The sequence below is a fragment of the Acomys minous genome, assembly GCF_964271855.1.
Source record: "Acomys minous genome assembly, chromosome: 12".
NCBI lineage: Eukaryota > Metazoa > Chordata > Mammalia > Rodentia > Muridae > Acomys > Acomys minous.
The window spans coordinates 370617-388326 of NC_140493.1; the positions used below are offsets into that span (position 1 = coordinate 370617).

Sequence of the window (17710 nt, forward strand, 5' to 3'; positions counted from 1 at the left end):
GATACCACAAAACTAGCCATGCCACCCAGAAGCAAGAAACTGCTGGCGGGAGGCCAGAGTGCTTCAGAGGCAGCACACTCTGGAAGGAGATCAGGCATGTGAAGAGCCCAGGGCACACAAAATGGCAAAACGGATAAGCACCATAAACCCAGAGGTGACCAATGGACCCCCAGCTCCCTGAACAGGCTCTGGGCAGTTGGGCTGGGTGCCTGTCAGGAGAGCACAGGCTATGTGCAACCCCTGCACCACCGAAATACAAGTGTGTTGGTTCTGTTGTTGTTGCACAGTCTGCTGTGTAATAGCAGTTAAATCAACCTTCTGTCAGTTTCCTGAGGACACCAGGATGCATAGACATCCATGCAGGCAAACATACACACTTTTTTCCCCAACAATTATTTTTATTTTATGTGCATTGGTGTTTTGGCTGCACGTGTGTCTGCGTAAGGGTGTTGGATGCTCTGGAACAGGAGTTATAGACAGTGGTGAGCTGCCACATGAGTGCTCGGAATTGAACCACAATCCTCTGGAAGAGTTGCTGAGCCATCTCTCCAGCCCCCAACATTTCTTTTTAAGATAGGGACTCACTATGTAGCTCTGGCTGTCCTGGAGCTTACTATGTAGACCAGGCTAGCCTTGAACTCAGAGATTTGCCTGCCTCTACCTCCTAAGTGCTGGGATTAAAGGTGTGCGCCGCCACTCCTGGCTTTTAAAAAGTTTTCTAGTGGGACTGGAGAGATGGCTCAGCAGTTAAGGGCACTGCTCTTCCAGAGGACTAAGATTCAAATCCCAGCACCCACATGGCAGCTCACAACTGTCTGCAACTCCAAGATTTGACACTCACACAGACATATATGCAGGCAAAACACCAATATGCGTAAAAGTAAATTTTAGGGCTGGAGAGATGGCCCAGTGGTTAAGAGCACACTGTCCGCTCTTCCAGAGGTCCTGAGTTCAATTCCCAGCAACCACATGGTGGATCATAACCACCTATAATGAGATCTGGTGCCCTTTTCTGGTGTGCAGGCACACATGCAGGCAGAATACTGTATGTAATAAATAATTTTTAAAGTAAATTTTTAAAAATGCACTATCCTTTTAAAAAAGTTATTTAGCTTTATGAATTTTTTTTTAATGTTAGTAGGCTGGTAAGGTGTCTCTGTAAACGTGACTGAAGCCCCAGGCCTGACGCCTGGAGCCCACGTAGACGTGGAAGGAGAGAACCGAGTCCACAAAGTTGATCTCTACACATGCGCTGTGGCATGGTGTGCACGCACACATGCATGCTCACACATACCTCGTTAATTCATTAATTTAAAAATATTTACAAACTATACTTGTATAAATTTATAAGGTTCGAAGTAATCTGTATATACACTGTGAGATAATTGAATTGAATAAACATATCCATCACTTCAAATGCTTCTCATCTCTTACTCCCATCTACCTGGACCTTTTTCACCCTTTGACCATCATCACCTTCAGGCTCTTCCAGGCACTTCGACCTACAGCTCAGAGGAAAGTGAACCGCTCCAGGCGTCTGGGTCCTCTGTAACGGAACCCGGCTTGATTCCAGCAGAACTCCCCGAGAGGCTCCTTTCCCAGAGACTTAAGCCCAGTCACCCTACTCTTCCGCTGCCAATTTCGGGCCTGTGACCACTGTGAGAGGTGGGGTCCCCAACTCCTAGAAGATAGCAGCTGGGCTAGAGCTATCAGCCCTGAGAACCTGGAGTCAGGCTGCTCGAGGTGATTTTGGGGTTCGTGCTGCCCTCTGGCAGCCACGATTGAAATCGCGTCCCAGTCGGCTCAGTGCAGGAGCAGACCACCTGGGCCACCATGGAGTCCCATCCGACTGGATGCTGGCAGGACTCAAGCCCAGTGTCCAGGGTTGCCAATGACATGTTCTCCCCTCCACGGCCAAGGGAGCCAGGGACGCCCCTTTCACTCCATGAGTGGGGTCTATCTGGGTCATTCCACGCGTGCCGGGGAGTCAGAACCACAGCCTCTTGGTCCCATCTGGAACTCTCCCTGCGAGGCTTGCACTTGGAACACCCAGTACACTTGCTGGTACTGGGGGTGGGGTGGGGCAGTTTGGAGAGCTGCGTGGGAACTGGGCTCATAGGAGGGAGGGTCTTTCCTAAGTGCTTTTCACAGTTACCCTTGAGGCTGCCTGCATGACCTTGGAGCGTCTGTTCGCCATGCTCTTGCTGCCTGAAAGGATCTGGTTTCGCTGGCTAGTTCACCATCCAGTGTTTGTGACTGACTATCCCTGGGGCTCTAGACTCTGTGGCCAAAAGTAGGACGCAGCAAAGAACTGACATGTTCCCTGTCTTGAGAGCGCTCACAGTCTGAGGAGGGCGAGGGGCCAGATGTCTCTGCAGTGCCGGGGCAAAGGCCTTGGTGCCAGGAGACCCGTGGAGGATGGCGGAAGCTCTTTTTCTTTTATCCTGGGGCGTGTGTGGAAAGAACCTTTCATACTGCAGGCGAATGCTCTACCACTGAAATATATTCCCAGCCTTTAAAGACAAGCATTTTTGTTTTGTTTTGTTTTTCGAGACAGGGTTTCTCTGTGTAACAGCACTGGCTGTCCTGGACTAGCATTGTAGACCAGGGTGGCCTCAAACTCAGTGATCCACCTGCCTCTGCCTCCCCAGTGCTGGGATTAGAGGCGTGCGCCACCACCGCTCAGCAAAGATAAGCATTATTAATAACAATCATTATTGTACCAAGGTCCTGCTGTGTAGCTCTGGCTGGCCTGGAATTCACCAGGCAGCCTCGTCTGAACTGAAACTCAAAGACAATGCCCCTGCCTCATCATCCAGGGTGCTAGTTCAGGTGTCAGCTAATACCTGAGACAGTTTTAAAATTTTATTTAATAGGGTCTTTCTACGTTGCCCAGGTTTTGCTGGAATTTGTGATACTCCTGTCAACCCCGAGCAGCTGGAATCCCAGGCCTATAGCACCAACTCTTATCTGTCCAGGAGCTGAGAGGGCTGGAGGGCCGTCTTGGTGGGCGACAGCTCGTGAGCAATCCAAGGGGTGCAGGTAGTCAGGGGTAGGGTTAGAAGGCCCAGTGGGTGCAAGCCTGGCCCAGAAGCAAGAGACCAAGCTATACAGGGCTGTTGGCAGAAGGCAAAGGATGACCTCTTCCAGAGCAGACATCATAATCCCTGTTCGAAATTCTGAAGAGCCCCTGGAATTTTGGGGGTACCCCAATCACATACACCCCATTTCAACAGGGTATCTGTCTAGGAGATTGCACCAATCCTTCAGGAAGGTCGGACAAGGAGGGAGCCCAGGCTTTCTTGGAGGATAGTCTGAGTCTAAGATTGGGTGTAGGCAGGCCTCGGCAGGCAAGCGAGGCCCAGGGATGCCCAGAAGGTGGCGCGAGCCGGCGATGGCGGTTGGGCACAGACAGCGGATGCTCCGGTGGCGCTCAATCTCCGCTGCAGTACCGCCCGCCTACCAGGAACCGAGGGCTGCAGCGGTGCGCAGCTGGGTATGCAACTAAGTGCAAATGACAGGGCGGCAGCGAAGATTCAAAGGGTGGGGGAGGGAGGGCGGCGCTGTCACCGCTCCGGCTTCGAAGTGGGAGTAGGGTGTGCATGGTCCCAATCCTGCTTTTTGGGTGACCGTTTCCAGTGATCTGGGATCCCACACACTCAGCCGCACCCTGCGTAAGGTGCAGGCAAAGAGCAGGCCTCTGGCATGGAGAAATATCTCCGCCCCGCCTGACAGCTTGAGCGTGGTTCCTTAGTGAACAGGCAGGTGAGACACGGCAGGCCAGGCCGTACCGATCCCATGACAACCCCACACTCACACCCGCTCAGAATCCACTCTTCCCAGGACTAGGCGATGGCCGGATCTGCAGATCTGCCCCCCTCCACCCCTTCGTTGAGATCCGTCTTCCTGCTCGCTACCCGAAGTCCTTCCAGGAGTCTAACCGCAGTCCCTCTTGCTGCTGTTTGTACTGCACTTTTCCTTGCGGTTTGGCGAAGCCGTTCTGCAAGTCCAGACTGCTGTGTTTTCAGGGTGCGTGAACAGGTTGAAGGATTCGGGCGTGGGGCGGGGCGGGGCGCTTCTGAGGACGTCGGGGAGTGAGTTCCTACCCCAGGCTTCTGAGAACCCCGGGAATAGGGTCCTGCGCCTGGCGGCTCTCCCTCGCCTGCGCCTCCCGCAACCGCCACACGGGGTCTTCCTTGCGCTATGAATGGGAACTCGCGCGCCCCGGGAGGGTGCGGGACTCTGCGCGGAGCCTCAGGCCTCCCACCACGCACCTCCCTCCCCCTGCAGCCGCCCGCGACCTTCAGCTTCCGACCCCCAACCCCGACCAGCGCACCGTAGGAGCTGCTGCCCTGAGCCCAGAGGGCCGGGAGGGAGCCACAGGCGCAGTCCGGTGCCCTCCCCGGGAAACTGGTCCAGCTTTGTGGGGCTTGGGTGTTGGCGTGGAAGAGGGCGATCAGGAGCAGCGTTTGGGTGGCCCGGATGACAAAAGCGAACGGGATGCAAGATGGGGGATCAAGGGGTAGGGTAGGGGGAGCTTCTCCTGGAGGGGAATGGAGTTGTGAGCATGGGAAGAAAAATCAAGGCGCTCACTTTCTCCAGTGAAGGTATAACATGTAAGATTTGGCTGCGGCTGCAGTAGGAGAAACGGTGGTTAGACCCCTTGAAGGACTTCCCCAAAGCAGTCAAATCTGGATATCCAGGGAGAAGGGCTGAAGATGACATTTCCGAGGACTGTGACTTGAAGCCCCTTTACACTGGAAACTGGTGGAGGGACGAGGGGTGGGAAACGCTGCCTAGGGTGAGGCGGTGGGTGGAAGCTCAGGTGGAGTGGGTCGCCCTCCCCACGGAAGCGGCTGCGGGTCGCACTGGGGCGCAGGTGTCCGGCAGGGGGCGCCCGTGAACGTGAGGTCTTGCCCTTGGCGGCTCGCCTCGCGCGCGCCCTCTGCTGGCCGCGAGGCCGCCTCCGCTGCCCCCGATCCCTGCGGCAGGCAGGCCTGGTTCCTCTCCATCCATCCATCCATCCATCCATCCATCCATCCATCCATCCATCCATCCATCCATCCATCCATCAGAGGTGTGGGAAGATTTTCACAACAGCGCGCCCACCCAGTTCTGCAGCCACTCAAGACCAGGAGAGAAAGGAAACTCCTGCAGCCCGATGCCGAGGGATCTTCGCGTCCACCATGGAGGCCTGGAAGGCAGCCTGTTCCCGGGGTCTCCCAGCCTGGCGCCGTAGTGTAGCAGCGCTGTTCCCCATTTGCCAGAACTGCCTTCCTAACACACAAATCGGTGTGAGTCTCTCTCCTACCTCCACACTGACCACAGGAAAGGGACACTCCTCGGGCCACCCCAGCCTTGCCCACGTCCACGTGGGGTGCCACCCTTACACACTTGTTCTGCTCCTCGACAGCCTTGGCCGTGGCTTGTAGCCTTCACTAGTAGTTTCCTGCTCTTTTCCTTAAAGCTTTGTCCAGATGTCCACTCCGGAGTGTTTTCTTCCGACAGAGTCCAGCTGGGCCTCTAGCTTGTAGCAGAGTCTGGCCTTGAACTCCCTGACGCTGGGCGCACACCACCACCCTAAGGTGCATGAACTTTAGAAGCATCTCTTTTCTTAGGAGGCTTTGACCCTAGGCACGATCTACTTACTATTCTACTTTTCATGCTTCCAGCTAGAAAAAGATAGAGTTCTTATCCACACTTAGTGATGCTGGGAGCTCACCTTAGCTCTCTGTCAAGCACCCAAGCACCCCTGGCTCAAGTGTGGTGCCTAGGCCTAGACTGACCTCCACCTGTCCACCAGAGGGACAAGCCACTTCTGGAGTAAGCTGTGTCTCCATCCTCACCTCCCAAGAGACCCGCTGTCTTATTTCTCTGGCTTGGCTGAGAACCTGAATCTAAGGGGTCTGCAAAGCCTAGATGCAGATGGAGGGGGCCTCGCTTCCTGGAGAGTCCTGAGGACTCTGGCATCTTCTTGGGTCCCGCCTAGTCCTTGTTCATCTAAACTGGGGACTGGGGACAAAAATCATAAATTTGGAAGGCAAGAGACAGATAAAGATCATTTGTTGAAAATGGTGTCGTCAATCGTGTGCTGGAAAGAATGCATGTAAGAATCCTCCAAACATCCAAGCGTGGTGGCGCACGCCTGTAATCCCAGCACTAAGGGAGGCAGAGGCAGGCAGATCTTGGGAGTTCGAGGCCAGCCTGGTCTACAAAGTGAGTCCAGGCCAGCCAAAGCTACACAGAGAATTCCTGTCTCAAAAAACAAAACAAGGATTCCCCAAACCTAGGTGTTCAGATGCAGGGCTCCAGGCCAATTTGAAGTTGCCAACCTCTAGTAATCTCCTCTCTGCGCTTAAGGTTCCTGTGGGTTCCTTTCTTTTCTCTGTCTGTGTTATCTGAACTGCCCCTCGCCCCCAGCCCTTTCCTCTCCCACCTGGGAAGGGTTTTGGGATGGGGAGAGAGACCCCCACCCACCCTGTTAAAGATTATATTTTTGAAAGAGCCTGGAGGGGAGATTCCCAAACTCCCAGTTTCCGAGTTTCAAGTTGAGGATAGCCAGATAAATAATGGCTTGCCAAATTAATTAATTATTTTATTAACCTGAGTAATTATTAATCAGGCCATTAATCACCCAGCTGTGTCCTATGAATAGCAATTAGTTGGGTGGGGGTGAGGGCATCGGAGAATCAGGTCACGGTTGTAAGGTCTGCCAGCCTAAGAGATTTCACTGTGTCCCCATGTCTCTCTCCTTTCACCCTCACACCCAGATGTGGATGTGGACTCCAGAGTGGGGTCTGGCAGGACGCCTTTGCCCTCTCTCTTGGCTTTCTGAGGTCATACCGGATAAGACCACATACATAGGGGAAAGGAAGTAAAAACTGGGTATAGAGATGGGCTGAGGAGACAGACGGTGACATATGCCAGATGTCTTCACAGCCCCGACAGGATACCGACATAAGAGATGAATGACTGTTTTGCCCCTAACACAATGAATGTGACCATGGAGTGCAGAGATGGCTCAGTGACTAACAACACTTGCTATTTTCCAGAGGATCCAGGTTCAATTCCCAGCACGTAGAGACTCACAACTGTAACTTTATTTCTGCAACTCCAGTTCCAGGGAATCTGATGCCCTCTTTCTGGCTTCTGAGAGCACCAAGTGTCCCTGCGGTACACAGACAGGAGAAACACTCATACACATAAAGTGATGATAAAATGATTTTTTAAAAAATCTGGTGTGTTGGGAGTGTGGAGAGGGGGGAGGTGGAGGACCAAGGGGAGTAGGTCAGGTGGGATGGAGCACAGCCGGGTGGAGGACCAAGGAGAGTAGGTCAGGTGGGATGGAGCACCGCCGGGTGGAGGACCAAGGGGAGTAGGTCAGGTGGGATGGAGCACAGCCGGGTGGAGGACCAAGGGGAGTAGGTCAGGTGGGATGGAGCACAGCCGGGTGGAGGACCAAGGGGAGTAGGTCAGGTGGGATGGAGCACAGCCGGGTGGAGGACCAAGGGGAGTAGGTCAGGTGGGATGGAGCACCGCCGGGTGGAGGGAAAAGGTAAAGGATGTGCTGGAGACAGATTGGCTTTTTACCTTGGAGTTAGGAGCCTGCCCCTCCAGAATAGATGTGGGGGGTGGGGGCGGTGCCATGGGGGACACTCACTGCTAAAGCAGCTTTTGGTTTGGACCTAGCTCTTGATTCTCAGTCCCTTGGTACTTTCTGGCACCCTGTCACTGCACCCTTGGTAGGGGTGTGTGAGATGATGGAGAGCTGGTGAGGCTGCGATGGCCTGGACGCAGCCTCTGTGCTATCTCACCCCCTGCCCTTCAGGTGTCTAAGAGCACCCCTCCCTCTGATGCCCTGGAGATCCTCTCCCCTTTCTGTTTATGGAGGCCCCCCGCTTTGTATTTACAGTAGATCTGTTTGGTTTACAACCTACCCCCACCCCACCCCCCTAGTCCCCACCCTGGCCCACTCCCTCCTGCCCCCACCTCTCCCCCACCTCCCCACAGCTGCACTTGGGAATCTCAGGCCCTGTTCCTTGCACTGTGTTTACTCGTGAGTGAAGGAGACAGTCCTGACAGCTGGGGGGGGGGGCGCAGATGCGTTAAAGAGGCAGCACCCAGAACACAGACACACTGGGGAGGCAGGAGGGACCCCTTCAACCCGCTTGCTGCCAAGTCAGCTGGGAAAGAGACTTCTCATGCCAGGCCAATTTTTTTGGGGGGGGGGGGCGGGGAGCTCAGGCTAACTGTGGAGAAACAGTTTTCCTCCAGCCTCAGACAGGGAGGGCCAGTCCACCAGTCCCTCTCAATGTATCTTCCAGTAGAGCTCTGGGGGTCAGAGGTGGGCAGCTTCTGGCCAGACAGAGCTTGCCCTGACATAAACAGGGCCTGGATCCCAGCCTCTTGTTTGGAATTCTTGGCAGCTGGAGTGGTGGTGTGGGAAGGGAGGGTTGGGCAGCTGGTGGGAAAGGGAGTGGAGAGGGCAGGGCAGACCTCAGGGCGGGTGGGGATGGAGTGGGCGGCACAGCTCCATGGACTGTGACTGTTGTGGACCTTGGCTTTCAAGAAAGGTCTACCACCCAAAGTCTGTTGAGCTTGCTTGACACCCTCTCTTGCACAAGCAGGCGTGGACAGGACAGGAAGCAGGAAGAAAGAAGGGCTGCAAGACTTTATGGCTTGGGGCCACATAGACTTTCCCCTATGGAGTTGGGAGCCTGCCCCTCCAGAATAGATGTGGGGGGTGGGGGCGGTGCCAGGGGGGACACTCACTGCTAAAGCAGCTTTTGGGTTGGACCTAGCTCTTGATTCTCAGTCCCTTGGTACTTTCTGGCACCCTGTCACCGCACCCTTGGTAGGGGTGTGTGAGATGATGGAGAGCTTCCCCTAGCACCTCCTTCCACCCACCTTCCTCAGGCTGGGGGCATCTCAGGAAAAGGCCATGTCAGTGTTTTTTCTCTAGCTCCTCGGCGGAGCTAATGAACTACTGCCCCTGAAACTGTTCCACAAGGGCTACGTTCCACCTAGAGCCTGATTCCTACGTCCAAACCTCTCTAGTCTGCATGCCTGTGATTCCTTTGCAGATTCCAGGGGACCTGGGGACGTGGAGAGGAGCCCCTTCCAGCCCCAGGTTCCCAGACAGTCCGTGGCAGAGAGTGCAGTTCTCCGCACTGCCAGCAGAGGGCAACACGAACCCAAGTGCGGGAGAAGGGTGCGGAGGGGCGCTGGAGGTCCACCCTAGGGGGCGTAGCTTGGGCAGAATCAGCGGACCGAGTGTAGGGCTGCTGGGCGGAGGGATTCTTCAGTTCTTTGGCTTATTTACAGACTCCATAAAGCTAATCATATCAGCTATAACTTGAAGCAAGAAGTGTGTACCTGACATGTCACATTCTCGAAATAATCGTGAGGAGCTAAGATTTCCATTCTTCGAAGACTGAACTGAAGCTGGGGGAAGGTTAAACCACGGAGCCCAAGGTCACAAGGCAGGAACAAGCAGGGGCGCTTAGGTGGCGTTAGGTGGCCCTGCCTGGGGGGTCCTGCCCCTCCAGCTCAGTATGCCCCCCTGCGGGCCCCGAGTCCCAGCCTCTTCCTTCCGGCGCCCAGCAGGGTTCAAAGGAGGGCTGGGCGGGGAACCCCCCCCCATCCCCGCCCCCCAAGCCTCCTGGCCAGGCCAGATGCCTTTGGGGCCTGGAGACAAGGGCTGGAAAAAGGGGCAGCCATAAACAGTGTCCGGGGCTGCGGGAGGCTGTAAAACTAGCGGAGGCTGGAATGCACAAGGATCCGGGAAGGGTTTTCCGCAGGGTCTGGCTGATAGCATCTTTGGGGCCCCGGGGTCAAAGGGGAGCTCACCTCCCTTCCCTCCCCCCACCCCGCAGTCCTGCAGCCCGGGCACTGTCTGGCGATGCCTGTCACGTGTCTGTCTCCCAGACTCTTCCTGCTCTTTCCCAGGAGTAAGGTCCCCACTTGAGCCTGCTGGCTGTGTAGCTTCAGGCTTGCTCCGCCTTGCCCCGCTTCTCTGTGAAACCCTAACCACTGAGACCACATCCCCTCAAATCACGCAGGGCAGGACCTAGCTCACATTTCGATTGTTTATTCATTTCTAAATGCCACCGTGTCCCTGATTCTTTCTCTGTGGAGGGATCAGGGTCAGCGGAGCCTCTTTCTTGTTCTCACAGCCTTCACTGGGACCCAGGAAGGAAGCAGTTGGGTAGGGTGAGCCTAGGGACAGGGTGAAAGCTGGTCAGCCTATCTGCCACCAAGCCTAGCTGTGGCAGGAGAGGCGGCCACGCCACTCTTGGCCAGCAGGGGGCAGCAGACGCCCGGCCTGTGGCACTCAGAAGTAGTGTGCCAGCTGACCGGGCACTGGTGGCAAGGCTGAGGAAGACCAGGGCGTTAGAACCGCAAGGTCAGGCCAATGCCTTTAACTCTGAACCTCTGTGTGTACGAGAGTGAGGTAGGAGAGGGTCTCCTCGTCCCACTATAATCCCAGTGATATGTATGTCTTAGAATGCAACACCCAGTCATTTTCTTATGGTCAGAGGGGACTCGGACTGTCTGATGGCCCAGTCCCTTAATCTTAAGATGAGGTAGCTGGGGGAGGTCAAGCTGCTCACCCAGGCTTGCAGCAGTTTGTGTGTCACTGGTCTGGTTGGTGCAGAAGCTCAGCCTGGGAGCTCGCTCCTGCTGCGCTCCCAGTTCTAACTCTCCTGCCTCTGCCCTGGTCTCTCTCCCTTAAGGCTCAGGTGACCCACTTCGTGAAGGCAGAGCACTTTCTTCTCTGAATTCCAGTGTTTGGAGCCAGGGCAGGACATCTGGTAATAAAAAGTGTAAACCTTGGTGGGTGTGGTGGTCCACGCCTTTAATCCCAGAAGGAAGCAGAGGCAAGTTGGTCTCTGTGAGTTTTGAGGCCAGCCTAGACTACAGGGTGAGTTCTAGGACTGCCACAGCTCCATGGTGAGACCCTGCCTCAGAAAACCAAAAAGAAAAAAAGAAAAAAAAGAAAAAGAGAAAAAAGAAAAGAAGAGAAAATTCTCCCCCCCTTCCTCTTGAATGTGTCTTGAATAAGAAGCTAATAGTCCTGATGGGATCAAGCCCACTGTGTACTGACCTTGAATTCCTGTTCTTGTGCTTCCTCTCTCTTCCCTCCACATCCTGAGTGCTGGTATGACCTGTGTGTCCCACTATGCCTATGATGGATAGGGATACACAGATGCTAGGCAAGTGCTGCACCAACTGAGCTCTGCCCTCAGCCTAAAAGCCACTGTTATAGCTGACATTTGTACGGAGATTATTGCCACACACATCAGATCACTTAATTACTCTATCCCTCAATAGCCCCACAAGGGAGGCATCCTGACCACTCATCCTTTATACACAGACATCGAGGCTCAGAAGGGTCAAGGGTCTAGCCTGAAATCACACAGCCAGCCAGTGCCCAGGCTGTAACGAGCACCGAGTTCCAACCATAGTGTGTCCCATACAATGATGCCAGACACCTGACAACCTGCCAGGTAGCCTCTAGGATGCTCATCCATCAAATGCCAAAAAATCACTTCTCACTTACTATGGCCCTGAATTGCCAGGCAAGCCCTGTAAAGCACTTTACAGAAGAGTGAGGGTATGGGGGAGAGGTGCCAAGCCTCTCAGCCTCGTTGTCTGGCGTCTTCACTAAAGTCACAAGCACAGCAAAGTAGATTCTGAAACAAAACCTGGATTCCCGGGGCCTCTCTTCCAGAGGACCCAGGTTCAAGTCTCAGCATCACATGGCTGCTGACAACCATGTGTAACTCCACTTACAGGAGATCTGACACCGTCTTCTGGGCCCGATAGGGTGTGCAGGTGATCTATGCCAGCAACCCACAGTCAGCCAGTCAGGCACGCAGACACACACACACACACACACACACACACACACACACACACACGCGCACACACGCGCACGCGCACACGCACGCGCACGCACATGCACGCACATGCATGCGCACACGCACACACGCACACGCACATACACACACGCGCACACACACACACGCACACGCACATACACACACGCGCACACACACACACGCACATGCACGCACGCGCACACACACACACACACACACGCACATGCACGCACACGCATGCGCACACGCACACACGCACACGCACGCGCACACGCACACACGCACACGCACATACACACACGCGCACACACACACACACGCACACGCATGCGCACACGCATACGCACACGCACACACACACGCACATACACACACGCGCACACACACACACACGCACATACACACACACACACGCGCACACACACACGCACACACACGCACACACACACACACACACGCACACACACACACGCACACACGCACACGCACACGCGCACACACACACACACACACGCACACGCACATACACACACGCGCACACACACACACGCACACACACACACGCACACACGCACACACACACGCACACGCACACACACACGCACACACGCACACACACACGCACACGCACACACACACACACACGCACACACGCACACACGCACGCACGCGCGCACACACACACACACGCACACGCACACATCTTCTTGGGTCTTGGTTTCCCCTTCGGCTCATCCCTCCTTTTCTGCTGCTTGCTGTCATCCCCGCTTCCCAGATGGGCTCTAGGTCACTTGTTCACTGGCTTATAGGTGTGGCTTTGAATGGCAGTGCCAGTCTGCCCTGCAGTGCTGCTTAGTCTCGCACTCACCTTACCTAGGATGATGCCTGCACCAGATTCCTGCAAGAGAGCGTGAGGGCTGGCTGCTGGCTGAAGAAGGAGGCAGACCTTGGCACCGGGTGGAGGTGGGGTATCAGCCATACTCAGGCTGGGAATGAAATGAGTTCCCAAGGTCACCTCTGGCTTGCAGTAGCCAGGCCCCGTTGTTGACTGCTCCCTGCCTTGGCTAGGGTGCTGCCGCCCCATTTCCCAGAGTTTTCCCTGTCCCAGCATAGGTTCAGGATCTTTGGTGCCCTGGCCAGCCCAACTGAGGGAACTGGGACCCAGGCCTTTTCCAGACCCTGGCAACATGCCGCTCTGCAGTGTCCAGGGGCCCTTCCCATGGCAGCCACAGAGCTGGGCTCAGACTGGCAGAGCCTCTGGCTCTGGGGACTGAAAGGGGATTTGGGGTAGGGGCCACCACAATCGGAACCAGGGGCTGAGAGGCAGGACAGTGTGTGTCCCCTCCCCAGAAGGTGGAAGCCAGCTTGGTAGGGCCTGGCCTTGTTTCCCTTTCTGTGTCAGGACAAGGCCATGTGAGTGGGTCGGTGGTGACTTAAAACCAGGGGTATGGGGAACGAAGACCCCAATGCCTGGGTTCTAAGGGGTAGCACACAGAGGCCTGAGGAGATCTTCTCAAAGTCCGTGCCCCCCACGAGCACTTGTCAGTCCACATGGGGAACCAGTGTGGGTGTGCTCAAGCTAGGCCTCAGTCAGGGGCCATGCCTAGCCATGTCCATCTGAGGTGCGGTCGTGGACAACGTGTCTGTCGCCTTCTGTGTGTGTTTATTTCTCCTCTTCCTTCCCTATCTCCTGTCCTCTTTCTCCCTGTCACGCTCAGTTTCTAATTAGCTAATGTGTTTTCAGAGAATGTCATAGTGAGTCCTGTTCTGGGAAGTCCTCCCTGTGGTCTCTCTCAGGTCTCTTCTCCGAAGCAGCCCATGTCTCAATTCATCCTCAAGGGAGAAGACAGGCCCTATACTGGTGTCCATCTAACTGTCACAGCACTGTCTGATACCACCCTGTCTCCCTCCCTCCCCTTCTGTTTACCTCTCTCTCTCTTCTCTTCAGAGTTCCAAAATAGTTTCTTGGGTTTGTTTGTTTGTTTTTTGAGACAGGGTCTCTCTGTAACAGCTCTGGTTTTCCTGGAACTCTGTAGTCCAGGCTAGCTTTGAACTCACGGAGATCCACCTGCCTCTGTCTCCCAAGTGCTGGGATTAAAGGTGTGCGAAACCACTGCCTGGCTTCCAAAACAGTTTCTATGGCTTAAAAAAGGCAAGAAGCAGGGCTGCAGAGATGGCTCAGAGGTTAAGGGCACTGGCTGCTCTTCCAGAGGTCCTGAGTTCAATTCCCAGCAACCACATGGTGGCTCACAACCATCTATAATGTGATCTGGTGCCCCCTTCTGGAGCGCAGGTATACATGCAGGCAGAGCACTGCATACATTTAAAAAAAAAAAAAAAAAAAAAAAAGGCAAGAAGCTAACCTAACCCCCATAGTGAAATTCTCTAGGTTAGACGTCTGGACGAACTTCCAAATAGCCCAGGAGAGTAGCCCTAGAGAGTGCGGGTCCGGGAGGAGACTGGCCTCTGTGTTAGAGTTCCTCCCAAACTGGGTGTGGTGGTGCACACCTCTAATCCCAGCACTGGGCGTGGGGGGATGCAGGATGGTGGTTAGGGGTTGGGGGGGTTGAGGCAGAGAGAGGCAGGCAGACCACTGTGAGTTCGAGGCCAGCCTGGTCTACAAAGCAAGTCCAGGACAGCTAAGGCTACACAGAGAGACCCTGTCTTGAAAAAACAAAACAAAACAAAACAAACAAACAAAAAGGTCCTCCCCCCTCCCATTCCTTCTTACCACACATTTCCTACCCTGTAAGGACCCTCGGCCTCCACCATGACAGCTAGCAAGGGTCCAAAGCTCCTGGTCTCCTCAGCGCCCCTCTCTCTTGCCCTTTGCTCCTGGTCTAGGACTTATACTCAGCCATCTGCTTATGGCCAGCCTACCGAGTCTCTGGGCGAGCCACATGTGGGGAGCCCCGAGTGTGGAGATGTGCCTGTGGCTTCAGTGGTGTGGGAGGCTGAGCATGTGTGAGTGCCTCTTACCCAGGACAGCAGCCTCTGGGCTCTGCTCCACCTTGACCCTAGGCTCTGTGTGGAGGGAGAGGATCACAGCCCAAGCGCATGGTGACACGGCAAGGGGGATGCCAGCTCTTGAGGGTTCCCTGGTCTCCTGCTGGCCTCTTGTGGTCCCAGGACAAGGCTTGGAGGCCACCCAGCCCAGAAGGCACTGCAGAAGGGCTTGAGTCTTCAGGGTCTCTCTGTGATTCCTTCTAGGGGATCCTGGGGCCCCCAAAGATCTCAGCAGGGGGAGAGGCATGGGGCGGGTAGAGCCCTTGGTACCTCTGTGTCCAGTACCTGAGCCTTCACCCGTACGATACACTGACACCTTTTTGTCTTTGTCTGCTTTTTGTTTTGTTTTTTCAAGACAGGGTTTCTCTGTGTAGTCTTGGCTGTTCTGGAACTCCTCTCTGTAGACCAGGCTGGCCTTGAACTCAGAGATCCTCCTGCCTCCTGCAGGAGAGTGCCTTGCTGGAGTTTCACATGCTGAAGCCTTTACAACTGTTCACAGAAGGCCAGATGTGGTAGTTTCAGCTTGTATTCTCAGCACTTGTAAGACAGGAGGGTTGCAGTAAGTCTGAGGCCAGCCAGCTCCTCTGGCTTCAGTTCTCCCATCCCCCGGGGAGGATGAGGGCTGGGGTTACACGTGTGCAGGAATCATCCAAAGTCAATTTGATCTCTTTGGATGGATGAGGAGACATGCCAAGGGCCGGTGACTGTGAGAACCCAAGGCATTAGCCCCTGTCCTCTGCTCTGGGCTGTCCAGCCAGGCCTTACAGCACAGCCAGGCTGGGTGCGAGCTCCGAAGCCAGTCCTGTCCAAAGCGGCCACAAGGGGGCTCTGGGACCAGGCTTTTTCCCTCTGGTGGCTGATGCTGCGAGGACTCCTGCGAAGCCAGCACACAGCTTCTTCGCACCTTGGGTAGTTACCCCAGTTCCTGCCCCCCCCCCACTCCCACCCCCACCCCGCAGCTACCACCCAGAGGCCTGCCAGACCTATACAGACTTTGACGCCATCTTCCTATCCCAGAATTCCTCCCTTGCCTCAGTCAGCTAGTCCTTCCAGTTGTCTGCCCTCCGTTTCAACTGCAACAAGGGGAGAGAGGAGGTGGAGGGCGCTGCCTCCTCCTCACAGTCCTCCCGGTGCTCCCCCTCGTCCTCAGCCGGGTGCTCCTCTTCCTCCTCCCACTCCCTCGCTTGCCCACCATCCCCCAAAGCACTAGAGCTCTGGCTCTGCTCTGTCATTCTTCAAAAATGGAGTATTAAGAAAGATGTAAGCTCCGGCCCAGGAAGGAGTCATGAGCTACATTATTTGGCGAACTGGAGGAGGCTGAATTCAGGAAAGCGGCTAGTTCCTCTGGAGCTGGGCTCTGGCTCTGTGGGGGGTGACCCACTGGCCTCAGCCTACATTCCCTCGGGAAGCAGAGGGGCAGTGGCAGTCCAGTTACCTGCACTGCGCATCTTTGCGCCTCGGACAACCGTGGACACGCGGCGCCAAAAGCGCCTGAGCCTTTTGCCAGGGTCAGAGGAAGGAAGCAGCTTCTGCAGTCACTCGTGTGCCCGGAGGCTCAGATGGCTAGATAGAGGCTGACAGCTTCCCACGAAAGGGTAAACCCGCCTGCCTGCGCCCGGGGCTGCACAGTACCCGGGTCTCAGCGGACAGGTGACAACCTTCTGCCGGCTCTTATTCCAAGGTCGGGGAGAGGGCAGTAGGGAGACGCATCCATTTCTCAGACGGATAAACTGGCTAAGTGTGTGTATGGCGGCTCACACCTGTAATTCTAGCCTCGAGAGCTGAGGCTGGAGGATCACTGCCAGTTTCAGGACAGCTGAGACCACACTGGGAGACCCTAGCAAACAAACAAAGCCCAAATCAAACCAAACCAAACCGAAAAACCAGGGCCGGAATGACCAGGCCCAGACCGCACCACTGGGCTCCGCCCTGCCGCTCCTCCCCGCCTCTTCTACCCTTGCTTTGCGTTCCTCTACTTTTCCGTGCCTCCCCCTACGACCCTCCCTTCCAGGGTCTAGTTTTTTCCCTCCACCCGGTCCTGCCCTTCCATGCTCTATATGCAAAGGGACCATTTGGGAACGCAGAAGGCGTCCTTCGTGCACCCAGGACCCCAGCCTGGTCCTGGCTTCCGGGGTTGCTATTCCTTCCAGACCTCTCCTGGGGTGCGCCCCTGCTGGGTACTTGGAATGCTAAGGAGATCTGAGCCGTGTCTCTTAAGTGGTGTGTTCTGGGGAAGGTTGAACAGTATGTGTGGCTCCTGCCTAGTGCTGAGGGTGTTGTTGTTGAGGAGGAACGTTAGGGAGGGCTTCTCAGGGGAGGTGACTGTTGAACGGGTTTTGAGGAATGCGCTGGAGTTTGCCAGGTTCATAAAGGGAGAAAACAGTTCTATTTGCGAGATCGTCATGAGTTGGTCTATAAGCTGTGAAAGCCCTGTGCCATCCTCTGGTGACAAGACAGACAGTTTTAAAGGGGCCTTTCAGCATGGAAGAGGCTGGCTGCAGTTGGGCTAAACAGTTGAGGGCCCGGGAGGGGTCAGGGATCGTCATAGCCCGGGCTCCTGGGATTGGCAGGGCCTCCTGGGGCCGGGTGGCTTTAACCCGCGCAACGGTGACTTGTGCTGCAGTGCGCAGTGACTCCCCTAGACTCCACTGGGCGACTTTCTCACGTCCAGTGTCACTGGGGCCTAGCTGAAGTCCAAGGCGGGGGTGGGGGTGGGGTGGGGGTGCACTGCAGAGTCCGAGGGGGAGGACTGGGAACTGCTACATGTAAATGAGATGCAAATGATGCGCCGGCCACACCCACACTTTGGGCCTGGAGGA

At 55.4% G+C, this 17710-nt stretch overlaps 1 long non-coding RNA gene across 1 annotated transcript; it reads left to right on the forward strand.

Moving 5' to 3' along the window:
* Positions 1-2701: 2701 nt before the first annotated feature.
* LOC311579234 lies at positions 2702-6380 on the forward strand. The gene is made up of 3 exons (XR_014773100.1): positions 2702-4029; positions 5114-5585; positions 5673-6380. It is a non-coding gene; the product is annotated as an uncharacterized lncRNA (long non-coding RNA).
* Positions 6381-17710: the final 11330 nt, after the last annotated feature.